At 48.8% G+C, this 15,876-nt stretch overlaps 1 long non-coding RNA gene across 1 annotated transcript in view; it reads right to left on the reverse strand.

Annotated features, from left to right (window-relative positions):
• Positions 1-14,481, reverse strand: part of LOC112636506 — a 43,125-nt gene extending 28,644 nt beyond the window's left edge. The window contains exons 1-2 of the long non-coding RNA XR_003122191.1: positions 12,887-14,481; positions 9,810-9,946 (exon numbers count right to left, since the gene is read on the reverse strand). This is a non-coding gene — a long non-coding RNA (uncharacterized LOC112636506). The remainder of the gene's footprint in view (positions 1-9,809; positions 9,947-12,886) is intronic.
• Positions 14,482-15,876: the final 1,395 nt, after the last annotated feature.

Raw genomic sequence — 15,876 nt, forward strand, 5'->3', positions numbered from 1 at the left:
TGTTCACACCTCAGGGAGGATCCAAGACACCTCCTGTTACAGGGCTCACACCTCAGGGAGGGATGATTCAAGACACTTCATGGTGCAGTGATCCTACCTCAGGGATGATCCATGACACCTCCTGGTACAGTGGTCATACCTCTGAGATGATCCAAGATACCTGGTGGTACAGTGCTCAACCTTCAGGAATGATCCAAGACACCTTTTGGTGGAGAGCTCACACCTCAAAGATGACCCAAGACACCTCCTGGAGACATCTGGTGTAGTGCTCCCACCTCAGAGATGATGGAAAACACTTCCTTGTGCAGTTCTCACACCACAGCGATGACCCAAGACACCTCCTGCTGCAGTGGTCATACCTCAGCGATGCTCCAAAACACCTCCTGATGCAGTGCTCACAACTCAGATATTATTTAAGACACCTCCTGGTGCAGTGATCACAACTCAGACATGATCCACAATACTTCCTGATGCAGTGCTCACGCCAAGGGATGATCCAAAAAACCACCTGGTGCAGTGGTGGTTTTTGCATTATTGCAATCAGGCATGATCTAAGACATCTCTTGGTGCAGTGCTTGCAACTCAGGGATGATCCAAGAGACCTCCTGGTCCTGTGCTCACACCTCAGGGATGATCCAAAACACCTCCTGGTCCAGTGCTCACAACTTAGGCATGATTCAAAATACCTCCTGGTGCAGTGCTCACACTCAGCCATAATACAACAAGCCTCCTGGTGTGGGGCTCACACCTTATGGATGACCCCAAACACCTCCTGAATGCAGTGCTTACACTCAGGGACGATCCAAGACAATTCCTGGTGCAGTGCTCACACCTCAGGGATGTTCCAAAACACCTCTTGGTGCAGTGCTCACAACTCAGATATGATTTAAGGCACCTCTTGGTGCAGTGATCACAACCCAGACATAATCCAAGATACTTCCTGGTGCAGTGCTCACACCTAGGAATGATCCAAAAAAACCACCTGGTGCAGTGCTCACACTCAGGCATGATCCAAGACACCTCCTGGTCCAGAGCTCACACCTCAGGGATGATCCAAAACATCTGATACAGTGCTCACAAATCTGGCATGATCTGTGATACCTCCTGGTGTGGTAGTCACACCTAGGAATGATCCAGAAAGCCACCTGGTGCAGTGTTCACACTCACTCATAATACGAGACACTTCCTGGTGCAGTGCACACACCTCAGGGATGATCCAAAGCTCCTCCTGGTGTAGTGCTCAACCCACAGGGATGATCCAAGACACCACCTGGTGCAGTGCTCCCGCCTCAGGGATGATTCAAGACTCCTCCTGGTGCAGTGCTCACACTTGAGGCATGATCCAAGATACCCCCTGTTACAGTACTCCCTTCTCAGGGATGAGTTAAGACACTTGCTGTTCAGTCATGATCAGGCACAATCCAAGACACTTGTGATGCAGTGTTCCGACCTTAGGAATAATGCAAGACAACTCCTGGTGCAGTGCTGACACCTCAGGCATGATTTAAGACACTTCCTGGTGTAGTGTTCACACATGAGGGATGATCCAAGACACCCTCTGGTGTAGTGCTGCCACCTCAGGGATTATCCAAGAGACTTCCTTGTGTAGTGCCTGCACCTTGGGTTTGATCCAAGACACCTCATGGTGTAGTGATCCCACCTCAGGGTCAATACAAGAGACCTCCTGTTGCATGGGTCGCACCTCAGGCATGATAAGACACTTGCAGGGGAAATGTTAATATCTCAGGGATGATCCAAGACATCTTTTGGTGTAATGCTCTTTCCTCTGATGATTCAGGACACCTCCTGATGCAGTGCTCACACCTCAGGGATGATTCAAGACACTTCCTGGTGCAGTGATCCTACCTCAGGGAGAATCCAAGACACCTCCTGGTGCAATGCTCACACCTCTGAGATGATCCAAGACACCCGCTGCTACAGTGCTCGACCTTCTGGAATGATCCAAGACACCTCCTGGTGCAGTGCTCACAATCAGGCATAATACAAGACACCTCTTGGTGCAGTGCTCACACCTCAAAGATGACCCAAGACACCTCCTTAAGTAGTGCTCCCTCCCCAGGGATGATCCAAGACCCCTTTAATGTGGTGCTCTTACCTTAGGGGTGATTCAAGATACCTCCTGGTGAAGTGCTCCCACCTCAGGAAAGATCCAAGACACCTGTTGGTGTAATGCTCCTACCTTAGGCATGATGCAACATGCAAGACACTTCCTGGTGCAGTGCTCCCACCTCAGAGATGCTCCAAGACACCTCCTGGTGCATGCTCGCAACTCAGGGATGATTCACAGGACCTCTTGGTCCAGTGCTCACACCTCAGCGAAGATCCAAAACACTTCCTGATGCAGTGCTCACAACTCAGGCATGATTCAAAATACCTCCTGGTGCAGTGCTCACACTCAGGCATAATACAACAAACCTCCTGGTGTGGTGCTCACACCTTATGGATGACCCCAAACACCTGGTGCAGTGCTCACACTCGGGAATGAACCAAGACAATTCCTGGTGCAGTGCTCGCACCTCAGGGGTGATCCAAAACATGTCTTCATGCAGTGCCCACAGAACTCAGACATGATCCAAGGTACATCCTCGTGAGGTACTCACACTCAGACATGATCTAAGACACCTCCTGGTGCAGTGCTTACACCTCGGGGATGTTCCAAAACACCCCCTGGTGAGTAATCACAACACAGGCATGATCCAAGAAGCCTCCTGGTGCAGTGCTCACACCTCAGGGATGCTCCAAAATATCTCTTGGTTCAGTGTTCACAACTCAGATATGATTTAAGACACCCCTTGGTAGAGTGATCACAGTCAGACATGATCCAAGATACCTCCTGGTGCAGTGGTCACATCTAGGGATGATTCTAAAAAACCACCTGGTACAGTGCTAACACTCAGGCATGACCCATGACACCTTCTAATCCAGTCCTCACACCTCAGGGATGATCCAAAACATCTCCTGATGCAGTGCTCACAACTCTGGCATGATCCGAGATACCTCCTGGTGCAGTGGTCACACCTAGGAATGATCCAAAAAGCCACCTGGTGCAGTGTTCACATTCAGGCATAGTACAAGACATTTCCTGGTGCAGTGCTCACACCTCAAGGATGATCCAAACCACCCCCTGTAGTGCTCAACCCACAGGGATGATCCAAGACAGCTCCTGGTACAGTGCTCACACCTTGCAGATGATCCAGAACATCTCCTGATGCAGTGCTCACAACTCTGGCATGATCCAAGATACCTCCTGGTGCAGTGCTCATACCTAGGAATGATCCAAAAAACCACCTAGTGCAGTGTTCACACTAAGGCATAATACAAGACATTTCCTAGTGCAGTGCACACACCTCAGGGATGATCCAAAGCACCTCCTGGTGTAGTGCTCAACCCACAGGGATGATCCAAGACACCTCCTGGTGCAGTGCTCACACTTCAGGCATGATCTAAGATACCCCCTGTTACAGTACTCCCTCCTCAGGGATGGGTTAAGACACTTGCTGGTCAGTCATGATCAGGCATGATCCAAGACACTTGTGATGCAGTGCTCTGACCTCAGGAATAATGCAAGATAACTCCTGATGCAGTGCACACACCTCAGGGATGACCCAAGACACGTCCTGGTGCAGTGCTCACATTTTAGGGATGATAAAAGACACTTCCTGGTGCAGTGCTCAAACCTCAGGCATAATCCAAGAGAGCTCCTGGTGCAGTGCCTGCACCTTAGGGATGATCAAAAACACCCCCTAGTGCAGTGCTGACACCTCAGGCACAATTTAAGACACTTCCTGGTGCAGTGTTCACACCTGAGGGACGATCCAAGACATCTTCTGATGCAGTGCTGCCACTTCAGGGATGATCCTAGAGCCTCCTTGTGCAGTGCCTGCACCTCAGGTTTGATCCAAGACACCTCATCATGTAGTGATCCCACCTCAGAGACGATATAAGAGACCTCCTGGTACATGGGTCACACCTCAGGCATGATAAGACACTTCCGGGTGCAATGTTCACACCTCAGGGATGATCCAAGACACCTCTTGATGTAGTACTCTTCCCTCTGATGATTCAAGACACCTGCTCGTGCAGTGCTCACATCTCAGGGAGGATCCAAGACACCTCCTGCTACAGTGCTCACACCTCAGGAATGATTCAGGACACTTCCTGATGCAGTTATCCTACCTCGGGAATGATTCAAGACACCTCCTGGTGCAATGCTCAGACCTTTGAGATGATCCAAGATACCTGCTGGTACCGTGCTCAACCTTCAGGAATGATCCAAGACACCTCCTGGTGCAGTGTTCACAGGCAGAATACAAGACATCTCTTGGTGCAGTGCTCACACCTCAAGGATGACTCAAGACACCTCCTGGAGTAGTGCTCCCTCCCCAGGGATGATCCAAGACCCCTTTGGTGCAGGGCTGTTGCCTTAGGGATGATTCAAGATGTCTCCTGGTGAAGTGTTCCCACCTCAGGGAAGATTCAAGGCACCTGTTGGTGTAGTGCTCCTAGCTCAGGGATGATGCAACATGCAAAACACTTCCTGGTGCAGTGATCCCACCTCAGGGATGCTCTAAGTCACCTCGTGTAGTGCTCACAATTCAGGGATGATACTAGACACATCCTGGTACAGTGCTCACACCTCAGGTGTGATGCAAGACACCTTCTCTTGCAGTACTCCCTCCTCAGGAATGAGCCAAGACACCTGCTGGTGCAGTGCTCACACATCAGGCATGATTTAAGACACTTGCAGGTGCAATGCTCCCACCTAAGTGACGATCCAAGACACCTCTAGGTGTAGTGCTCCCAGTTCAGGGAGGATAAAAGATACTTCCTGGTGCAGTGCCCAAACCTCAGGCATAATCCTACAGATCTCCTGGTGCAGTGTCTGCACCTTAAGGATGATCCAAGACACCTTTTGGTGTAGTGCTGCCACTTCAGAGATTACTTAGACACCTCCTGATGCAGTGGTTACAACTTAGTTAGCATCCAAGATACCTCCTGGTGTAGTGCTCCCTCCTCAGGGTTATCCAAAAAACCTGGTGCAGTAGTCCCTTCTCGGGGATGAATGAAGACACCGCCCTGTGCAGTACTCCCACCTCAGAGACTATTTAAGACACCTCCTGGTGCAGTGCTCACACCTCAGGGATGATAAAGACACTTCCTGGTGCAGTGTTCAAACCTCAGGCATAATCCAAGAGACCTACTGGTGTAGTGCCTGCACCTCAGAGATGATACAAAACACCTCCTGGTACATGGGTCACACCTCAGGGATGATATAAGATACTTCTGGGTGAAATGTTCACACGTCAGGTATGATGATCCAAAGACCTGCTGGTGAAGTGCTCACACCTCCAGGATGATCAAATAAATGTCTTGGTACAATGCTCACTCAAGGATGATTCAAGACACCTCTTGTTACAGTGATCACACCTCAGGCATGATCCAAGACATCTCTTGGTATAGTACTCTTTCCTCTGATGATTCAGGACACCTCCTGGTGCAGTGCTCACATCTCAGGGAGGATCCAAGACACTTCCTGTTACAGTGCTCACACCTCAGGGATGATTCAAGGCACTTCCTGGTACAGTGATCCTACCTCAAGGATATCCAAGACACTTCCTGGTGCAATGCTCATACCTCTGAGATGATCCAAGATACCTGCTGGTGTAGTGCACACACTCAGGCATAATTCAAGACACTTCTTGGTGCAGAGCTCGCACCTCAAAGATGACCCAAGACACCGCCTGAAGTAGTGCTGTCTCCCCAGGGATGATGCAAAACATCTCCTGGTGCAGGGCTCCCACGTCAGGGATGATTGAAAACACCTTGTGCAGTTCTCACATTACAGGGATGATCCAAGACACCTCCTGCTGCAGTAATCACACCTCAGTGATGATCCAAGGCACCACCTGGTGCAGTGCTCCCACCTCAGGGATGACCCAAGAGACCCCCTTTACAGTACTCCCTCCTCAGGGATGAGTTAAGACACTTGCGGGTCAGGCACAATCAAGCACGATCCAAGACACTTGCGACGGAGTGCTTTGACCTCAGGAATAATGCAAGACAACTCCTGGTGCAGTGCATACACCTCAGGGATGTCCAAAGACACGTCCTGGTGCAGTGCTCAGACTTCAGCGATGATAAAAGACACTTCCTGGTGCAGTGCTGAAACCTCAGGCATAATCGAAGAGATCTTCTGGTGCAGTGCCTGCACCTTAGGGATGATCAAAAACACCTCCTGGTGCAGTGCTGACACCTCAGGTATGATTTAAGACACTTCCTGGTTCAGTGCTCACACCCGAGGGATGATCCAAGACACCTCCTGGTGCAGTGCTCCCACCTCAGGGATGACCCAAGAGACCTCCTGGTGTTGTGCCTGATTCAACACACCTCATGGTGTGATCCCACCTCAGAGACGATACAAGAGACCTCCTGGTACATGGGTCACACCTCAGGCATGATAAGACACTTCTGGGTGCAATGTTCACACCTCAGGCATGATCCAAGACACCTCTTGGTACAGTGCTCACTCCTCAAGGATGATTCAAGTCACCTCCTGGTGCAGTGCTCACACCTCTGGGAGGATCCAAGACACCTCCTGTTACAGTGCTCACACCTCAGGGATGATTCAAGACACTTCCTGATGCAGTGATCCCACCTCAGCATAGATCCAAGACACCTCCTGGTGCAGTGCTCACACCTTTGAGATGATCCAAGATACCTGCTGGTACAGTGCTCAACCTTCAGGAATGATCCAAGACACCTCCTGGTTCAGTGCTCACACTCAGGCATAATACAAGATGCCTCTTGGTGCAGTGCTCACATCTCAGGGATGACCCACGATGCCTCCTGGAGTAGTACTCCCTCCCCAGGGATGATCCAAGACCCCTTTGGTGCACTGCTCTTACCTTAGGGATGAATCAAGATACCTCCTGATGAAGTGCACCCACCTCGGGAAAGATCCAAGACACCTGCTGGTGTAGAGCTCCTACCTCAGGGATGATGCAACATGCAAAACACTTCCTGGTGAAATGTTCCCACCTCAGGGATGCTCTAAGACACCTCCTGGTGTAGTGCTCACAATTCAGGGATAATCCTAGACACCTTCTGGTGCAGCATTCACACCTCAGGTGTGATGCAAGACACCTCCTCATGCAGTACTCCCTCCTCAGGGATGAGCTAAGACACCTGCTGGTGCAGTGCTCACATGTCAGGCATAATACAAGACATCTTTTGGTGCCGTGCTCACGTCTCAAGGTTGACCCAAGACACCTCCTGGAGTAGTACTGTCTCCCCAGGGATGATTGAAGACCTCTGCTGGTGAAGTGCTCCCACCTCAGGGATGAGTTAAGACCCCTTTGGTGCGGTGCTCTTACCTTAGGGATGATTGAAGACACCTCCTGAAGTGCCCACACCTCAGGAATGATCCAAGACACCTCCTGGTGTTGTGCTCCTACCTCAGGGATGATGCAACTTGGAAGACACTACCCAGTGCAGTGCTCCCACCTCAGGGATGCTCCATGACACTACCCAGTGCAGTGCTCTCACCTCAGGGATGATCCTAGACACCTCCTGGTAAAGTGATCACCCCTCAGGCGTGATGCAAGACACCTCCTGGTGCAGTGCTCCCAACTCAGGGATGATAAAAGACACTTCCTGGTGCAGTGCTCAAACCTCAGGCATAATCCTACAGACCTCCTGGTGCAGTGTCTGCACCTCAGGGATGATCCAAGACACCTCGTGACGTAGTGTTCCGACCTCAGAGATTACTTAAGACACCTCCAGGTGCAGTGGTTACAACTCAGTTATCACTCAAGATACCTCCTGGTGCAGTGCTCCCTCTTCAGGGTTATCCAAAAAACCTCCTGGTGCAGTAGTCCCTTCTCGGGGATGAATGAAGACATCTCCTTGTGCAGTGCTCCCAACTCAGAGATTATTTAAGACACCTCCTGGTGCAGTGCTCCCACCTCAAGGATGATAAAAGACACTTCCTGGCACAGTGCTCAAACCTCAGGCATAATGCAAGACACCTACTGGTGCAGTGCCTGCACCTCAGGGATGGTACAAAACACCTCCTGGTGCATGAATCACGCCTCTGGCATGATATAAGAAAACACTTCTGGGTGAAATGTTCACATGTCAGGTATGATGATCCAAAATACCTGCTGGTACAGTGCTCAACCTTCCGGAATGATCCAGAACACCACCTGGTGCAGTGTTCACATTCAGGCATAATACAAGACACCTGTTGGTGCAGTGCTCACACCTCAAGGATGACCCAAGACATCTCCTGGAGTAGTGCTCCCTCCCCAGGGATGATCCAAGACAGCTCCTGGAGCAGTGCTTTACAGATGATTCAAACCCCTTTGGTGCAATGCTCTTACCTTAGGGATGATTCAAGACACCACCTGGTGAAGTGCTCCCACTTCAGGAATGATCTGAGATACCTCCTGGTGTAGTGCTCCTACCTCAGGGATGATGCAACATGCAAGACACTTCCTGGTGCAGTGCTCCCATCTCAGGGATGCTCCAAGACACCTCCTGGTGCACTGCTCTCAATTCAGGGATGATCCTAGACACATCCTGGTACAGTGCTCACACCTCAGGTGTGATGCAAGACACCTCCTCTTGCAGTACTGCCTCCTCAGGAGTGAGCCAAGACACCTGCTGGTGCAGTGCTCACACATCAGGCGTGATTCAAGACAGTTGCAGGTGCAATGCTCCCACCTAAGTGATGATCTGAGACACCTCCTGGTGCAGTGCTCCCAACTCAGGGGTGATAAAAGACACTTCCTGGTGCAGTGCTCAAACCTCAGGCATACTTTTACAGACCTCCTGGTGCAGTGTCTGCACCTCAGGGATGATCCAAGACACCTTGTGGTGTAGTGCTCCCACCTCAGAGATTACTTAAGACACTTCTTGGTGCAGTGGTTACAACTCAGTTATCATCCAGGATACCTCCTGGTGTAGCGCTCCCACCTCAGGGTTATCCAAAAAACCTCCCGGTGCAGTAGTCCCTGCTCAGGGATGAATAAAGACACCTTGTGGAGTGCTCCCACCTCAGAGATTATTTAAGACACCTCGTGGTGCAGTGTTCACACCTCAGGCATAATCCAAGAGACCTACTAGTGCAGTGCCTGCACCTCAGGGATGATACAGAACACCTCCTGGTGCATGAATCACACCTCAGGCATGATATAATGTGTGAAATGTTCACACTTTATATAAGGTTCACACATTTAAGGGTGAAATGTTCACACCTCAGGTATGATTATCCAAAGACCTCCTGGTGAAGTGCTCTTACCTCCAGGAATATTCAAAACACCTCCTCTTACAGTATTCACCCCTCAGGGATGATTCAAGACACCTCCTGTTACAGTGCTCACACCTCAGGGATGATCCAAGACACTTCCTGGTGCAGTGATCACACCAAAGGGAAGATCCAAGACACCTCCTGTTACAGTGCTTACACCTCAAGGAGGATCAAGCCTCAGGTATGATCCAAAACACCTCTTGATGCAGTGCTCCTTCTTCTGATGATTCATTCTGGTGCAGTGCCTGATCCTCAGGGATGATCCAAGACATCTCCTGGTGCAGTGTTTTTACCTCAGGGATTGTTCAAGACATATGGTGCAGTCCTCACAACTCAGCCATGATCCAAGATGCCTCCTGGTGCCACACTCACACCTCAAGGATGATTCAAGACACTTCCTGGGGCAGTGCTCCTACCTCAGGGATGAGTCAAGACCCCTTTGATGCAGTGCTCTTACCTCAGGGATGATTCAACATACCTCCTGATGATGTGCTCATACCTCAGGAATGATCCAAGACACCTCCTGGTGCAGAGCCTGCATCTCAGGGATGATCCAAGGCACCCTTGGGTGCAGTGTTCACACCTCTAGTATGATGCGTGGAACCTCACAAGCACCTAGTGATAAGAAAAGGATCATTTAGTAAAGGAATTTGTGAGGCTGTCCTCAGAATTATCTCAGCATTGTGTTAGAAAGGCCAATATTTGTAATTCTTCAGGTGAAGAGTCTGTGAACCCAAGATTTTCTCCTAGCCAAAGTTCCAGCTTGTATAATGCAGCAGAAGATAATATCTCATGTAGGATAACTTGTTTCCCATATATGCACTTTCTCAGTTAATGTCATCAGCAGCAACAGCTATTACTACTACATGAAGATTTATTTCAACCAACCAAAAGATGAATCCAAATCATAAGCTAAACATGGATTGGACAAAGAAACGGCAGATGGTGAGCAGGGAATTCATTTAAATGTGAAATTAAGTCCAAATAATAACCTTGAGTCTGGACACACATCAGAACATAAACGTTTCCCTAATCACTAATCTAATCAGGTTTCCATATGGCTGATGGAGATTGTAAAGTGCCACCAATGATAAGGTATGTGTTGCTCTCAAAGAAACTGAAAAGTTTTATATTACCATCTGAATGTTTGTGACCCCCTGGCCCCTACAAATTCATATATTGAAATTCTAACCCTTAAGGTGATGCTATTAGGACATGGGGCCTCTGGGAGGTGAGTAGGTCATAAGGATGGCACCTTCATAAATGAGATTAGTGCTCTTCTAAAAGGGACCCAAAAGAGCTTACTGGTCCCTTCCACCATGTGAGGACACAGGAAGAAGACACTGTTTATGAGCCAGAAAAATGGCCCTTGCCACACAATGAGTCTGCCTTGATCTTGGCCTTTTAGGCTCCAGAACTGTGAGAAATAAATTTTTATTGTTTACAAGCCACTTAGTTCATAGCGTTTTGTTATAGCAGCTGAGCAGACCAAGGCAGACTACATGTCTATTGTGGAATTAGTCACCTAACATCTCTCTTCCCTTCTAGACTGCAGTCTGTGTGAGGACAGATTATTTATTCTGAGTACATATTTTGTTTTGTGTATGACTGAGCCACCAGCAGCAACAGAACCTGGAACTTAGGGAATAACCAATAAGTATTTTCTGAATAAATGTTAATAATTTTAGTAAGGTAAAAATCACAACAGATTAACCAAAATGGCAAAAAATGTGCAGAGAACACCAACCAAAAATAGGTAGCTGGGGAAGTTGGAATAAGTGTAATTCTGTTAATTTATTCACTTTGTTTTGTGACAGTATATCACAACATTCAGAAACACAGGATAAGAAGTATTTTTAAAGTTGTAAAAATAATTAAGGCTGGGTATAGTGGCTCATGCCTGGAATCCCAGCACTTTGGGAGGCCAAGTTGGGAGGATTGCTTGAGGCCAGGAGTTTGAGTCCAACCTTGGCAACATAGAGAGATCCCATCTCTACAAAATAAAATAAAAAAAAATTAGCTGGGTGTAGGGCTGTGCACCTGTGGTCCCAGCTACTTGGGAGGCTGAGGCAGGAGGATTGCTTGAGCCCAGGAGTTCTGGGCTGCAATGAGCTGTGATGGGGCCACTGCACTTTAGCTTTCTCATGATCCTTTTGACATCCCACTCCACTCAGCAGAATTAACTTCTCCCTGTATTCATTTCCTTATATTTATATAAAAAAGAATTGCAATGAGAACAACAATTATGACTGTATTCTTCCAAGGTATAGGAGAGGAGAGAGAGAAAGAAAACAACCTAACAATATATAAAACAACAATAGAAGAAAACCCCTAGGAAGCATTCCACCAGGAGATTGAAATAAGATCCTATAACATAAGACCAAATGTATCAATTATAATTATAAATGTAAATGGGATAAATTTACACATTTTAAGAAAAAGACTCTCAGGGGGCACATAAATCCAAAGACTTTTTGTATGTTTACAATAAGAAGAATGAACACAGAATCATGAGAATATTTCCAAGTAAATAAAAAAGAAAATAAAACCTAGAGCAAAGTAGGAGTCACAATATTAATACCAGAAACTTTGAGTTCAAAGAAGAAAAACTGTATGAAGAGGATTTCTTTTTGTTGATAAAATGTTCAATCCGTAATGAAGTTATACACTTCCATAAAACTAAATAAAATAGACAGTATTAATATTTATTTGAGGGGCCCGGTGCGGTGGCTCACGCCTGTAATCCCAGCACTTTGGGAAGCCGAGGCGGGTGGATCACGAGGTCAGGAGTTCAAGACCAACCTGGCCAAGATGGTGAAACCCCATCTCTACCAAAAATACTAAAATTAGCCAGGTGTGGTGGCGGGTGCCCGTTATCTCAGCTACTCAGGAGGCAGAGGCAGAGGCAGAGGCAGAGGCAGAGAATTGCTTGAAACCGGGAGGCAGAGGTTGCAGTGAGATAGCGCCATTGCACTCCAGCCTGGGCAACAGAGCGAGAGTCCGTCTCAAAAAAAAAAAAAAAAATTATTTGAAGAGGGATTGGAACCACAAGGAGAAACTGGCGGCACTACATCTGTGGGCAGTCTCGATCTCCTAGTCCCTGGAAGGTTTTGGAGACGAAGGTAAGTGGGCTTAACCGTTAATAATTCTCCCTATTCCTCAGAGTGTGGCTGATGTCACATTCACTTTTCCCTCCAAATCAAGTAAAACATCCATATGCAAAGACTGGTAGCAAGTCTGACATTACATTTTTTTTTTCCAACTGAAGCCTCACCCCTCCCTTGAACCCGACATGGGGACTTCTTTCGGGACAAAGGAGAGAGACCTGGTCCTCTGTCCAAGGTGGCTTCTGCCGCTGCTGCCCCCTCCCAGGCCGGCCTGTCCACTCGAAGCCTGGCAGCTCCAGCAGCGAATCAAAGCCCCTGTGCCAAGTGGGGCTACAGGGGTGCAGCCCCCCTCACCCCCACAGCCCCTTTGGCAGCCCTTCTGCCCCAGGCCTGCAGCTGAGGACCTGTCCGTTAGCTCTGCGGGTGGGCTGGAGGTTTGGTCAGTTACCTTTAGCTCCTCTCTTGGTCCATTTGGGCTGCCGTCACAAAACACCGTAGCCGAGGTGGCTCAGGAACATCAGGAATGTGTTGCTCACAGTTCTGGATGATGGAGGTCCGAGGTCGAAGGCCCAGCAGCTTCGGTGTCTGGTGCGCAGCCGCCTTCCGGCTGGTAGGTGTCGTCTCTCAGGCCTCTTTGATAAGGGGCCCGATCCCATTCGTGAGGTTTCTGCCTCTGTGACCTCATCACCGCTAATGTGAGGCCCCGCCCTCACTTGGGGATGAGGATTCCAGCGTGTCAGTTTGCTGGGGACACATTCTGACCGTTGAACTCTTTAAAGCAAAGCCCTCATTTCTCCCCTTTCTTTCCGAGTGGGGCTGAGGACGCAGTGGGAAGAGTTTGACGGTCCAGATAGCCTAGCCCCAGACCCCAGACCACCAGAAAGCCTGTTCAGTGGCTCAGTATTGAGAAAGGCAATGTCTGGGTCCCCTTCCTCAAGGCTGGGCAGGCAGCCCTGCTCCTATGAGAGGTGCTGGCCCTGCTACTCAGCCTTGCCCTGCGGACGCAGTCTGCTGCGGGGGTTTCCTGGCAAATCAGCCAGCACATCAGGGTCTCGAGTATGCAAATAATGGAAGACTGACGTGGAAGTCTATGTTTTAACCATCCTTGCGACAGAGCCCACCTTACTTCCTGTGACCCTGGATCCGCAATACATTCTAAATGCTGGAGATTGTAGAGATCACATCTCCTAACTACAGTGTAACGACAGTCAAAATAACAATTCAGGAATAAACTGGAACCAGAAGACCCACTTCCTGGGAACTTAAAACAGTCATCTCATGGATGAAAGAGAAAAACCAAGTCAGCAGTGACACAGTATTTCGAAAAGAACAAAAAAGAAAAAGTTACATGCTAGAGCTTATTGGATATAGCTGGGACTATACTGAGAAAATAATTCCGCAGTTTTAAAACTGTCAAAGGAAATTAAGAAATCACTTGAAATAAAAGACAAACAAACCCAAGGAAAGCAGAAGTAAGGACTACAGATAACAGCAGAAATAATGAATTTGAAAATGGAAACAAGTGAATTGATAAATGAATCCTGAGAGCTGACTCTAGAAAAATAGAATGGATAATCTAACTCGTTAACCAAGGAGAAATGTAAGAAAACACGAATGCTCCTCATAAGACTAGCCTTGGATAAACCAGAATTTGAAGAGAACAATTCTTACCATTGTAAGTTAAAAGAGTTTGAAAATGTAGTTGAAGAAGGTAATTTTCGAAAAGTGTGTATTATTAAAATTAATTGAAGATGTGGTAACATATTCAAATGCACCATCTACAGAAACATTTGAGAAAGCTGTAAAAGAATCAATGCAACAAAATGTAGCTTGTGTGTGAGTGCATGGTGTGTGAGTGTGTGCCTATATGAGCATGTGTGCATACATGTGCATATTTATGGGGTGTGTGTGCCTGTGTGTGCATGTGTGCACATGTGTGCACATGCATATGTATGGGTGATGTGCATTATGCATGGTGTGTGTGTATGTGGTAAGTGTGTGTGCCTGTCTGTGCATACATGTGCATGTGTGCATGGTGTGTGTGTGTGTGTGTTTTAGCCTTCTATAATCTTCCTCATGCTTTCCACGCTCCTTCAAATGCAAGTAATAATAATCAAAGGAAAACAAAGCCCCATATGTTTAGGGACAGTGCCATGCTTTTCTGACTGGTGAAGCTCTGTATCTTTAGGGGCGGTGCCATGCTTTGCTGACTGGCAAAGCCTTGTATGTTTAGGGACAGTGCCATTCTTTGCTGACTGGTGAAGCCCTGTATCTTTAGGGACAGTGCCATGCTTTGCTGACCGGGGTACTGGCTGTCTACTGCTGGTCCAGACCCACCTCCATCCTCGCCATGCTCTGTGTTGCAGGAGGCTGACTGCATGGGCCAGACCCCAGTGGCTTCTCTGCTCTTTGGCTTCTGGTCAGGTTGGCAGCCGGAGAGAGAGAGTAGAAGGGGGCAGGAGCTGGGCAAGGCCACCTGGCTCCCACCCTGTCTGTTGCTGTCATTTGCCTTCTACTTCTACCTACACCCAAATGTTGTCTCAACTTCTGCCCTTCTGCTGAGGTCTCGGCTCCTCTCAGCCTGTGTGACAGACTTGGAGATGTGCCACCCAGACGCCCCTTCCAGGAAGGACTTGCTTGCAGCTTTGAGGAGTGGTCAGAATACGGCTTCCACCTGTTAGCTCTTTAGGATCTTCCCAGTGATGAGCCCCAGCCAGCCTGGTTTTCATGCCCAGCTCACACCCGGAGACTGGGAGAGGGTCTTGGGAGACCCGAGGTGGGACGCTGGATGGGTACTGCACACTTGGGAGCTTCCAGACAGGCCTACACCACAGTTGAACGTCTCCCTCCACCCAATCCTCCCTCCTCCCTCCTGTCCAGGTGCTGGACCCTCATAAACATCTTGTATCTTGACTTTGTCTCAACTCCTGCTTCTGAAAAACCCAACCCACAACAGGTGGGTCCTCTCTCCAGCTCCCAACCCATGACAGGTGGGTCTCTCTCCAACTGCCATTAGCTACTCCCCAAGCCCCTTGCCTTTCAGGACTAGGGGTGGTATCTCCCAGCTGTTGCCAGTCCCAAGATACTGTGGAGGGTCATCTCAGTGATTCCCAGCACAGGCTGCTGGCTGATGGTGGCACAGTTCGGGTCGTTTGCTAGCTTTCTCGGCGCACCACGATCTTGAGACAGGTTTGGCTCAGGGTCCCACAGAACAGGACAGCCTGTTGGAAACTGGCTCCTGGGGATTGTACACTCACTCCCTAATGCTGGTCTGTGGAGTCGGAGGGGGCAGCAAACTGATGGGTGGGAGGAGACCCCAAATGAATACATGCTTCACAGAAATCTCCACGATGTTTTGTTTAACTACTGCGTTCTGAGCAGTCGCCCTGCTGGAAGAGAAGACCCTCGCTCCGGGCCCCACAGCTTCCCCACAGAGCC

The sequence above is a fragment of the Theropithecus gelada genome, chromosome 12, assembly GCF_003255815.1.
Source record: "Theropithecus gelada isolate Dixy chromosome 12, Tgel_1.0, whole genome shotgun sequence".
NCBI lineage: Eukaryota > Metazoa > Chordata > Mammalia > Primates > Cercopithecidae > Theropithecus > Theropithecus gelada.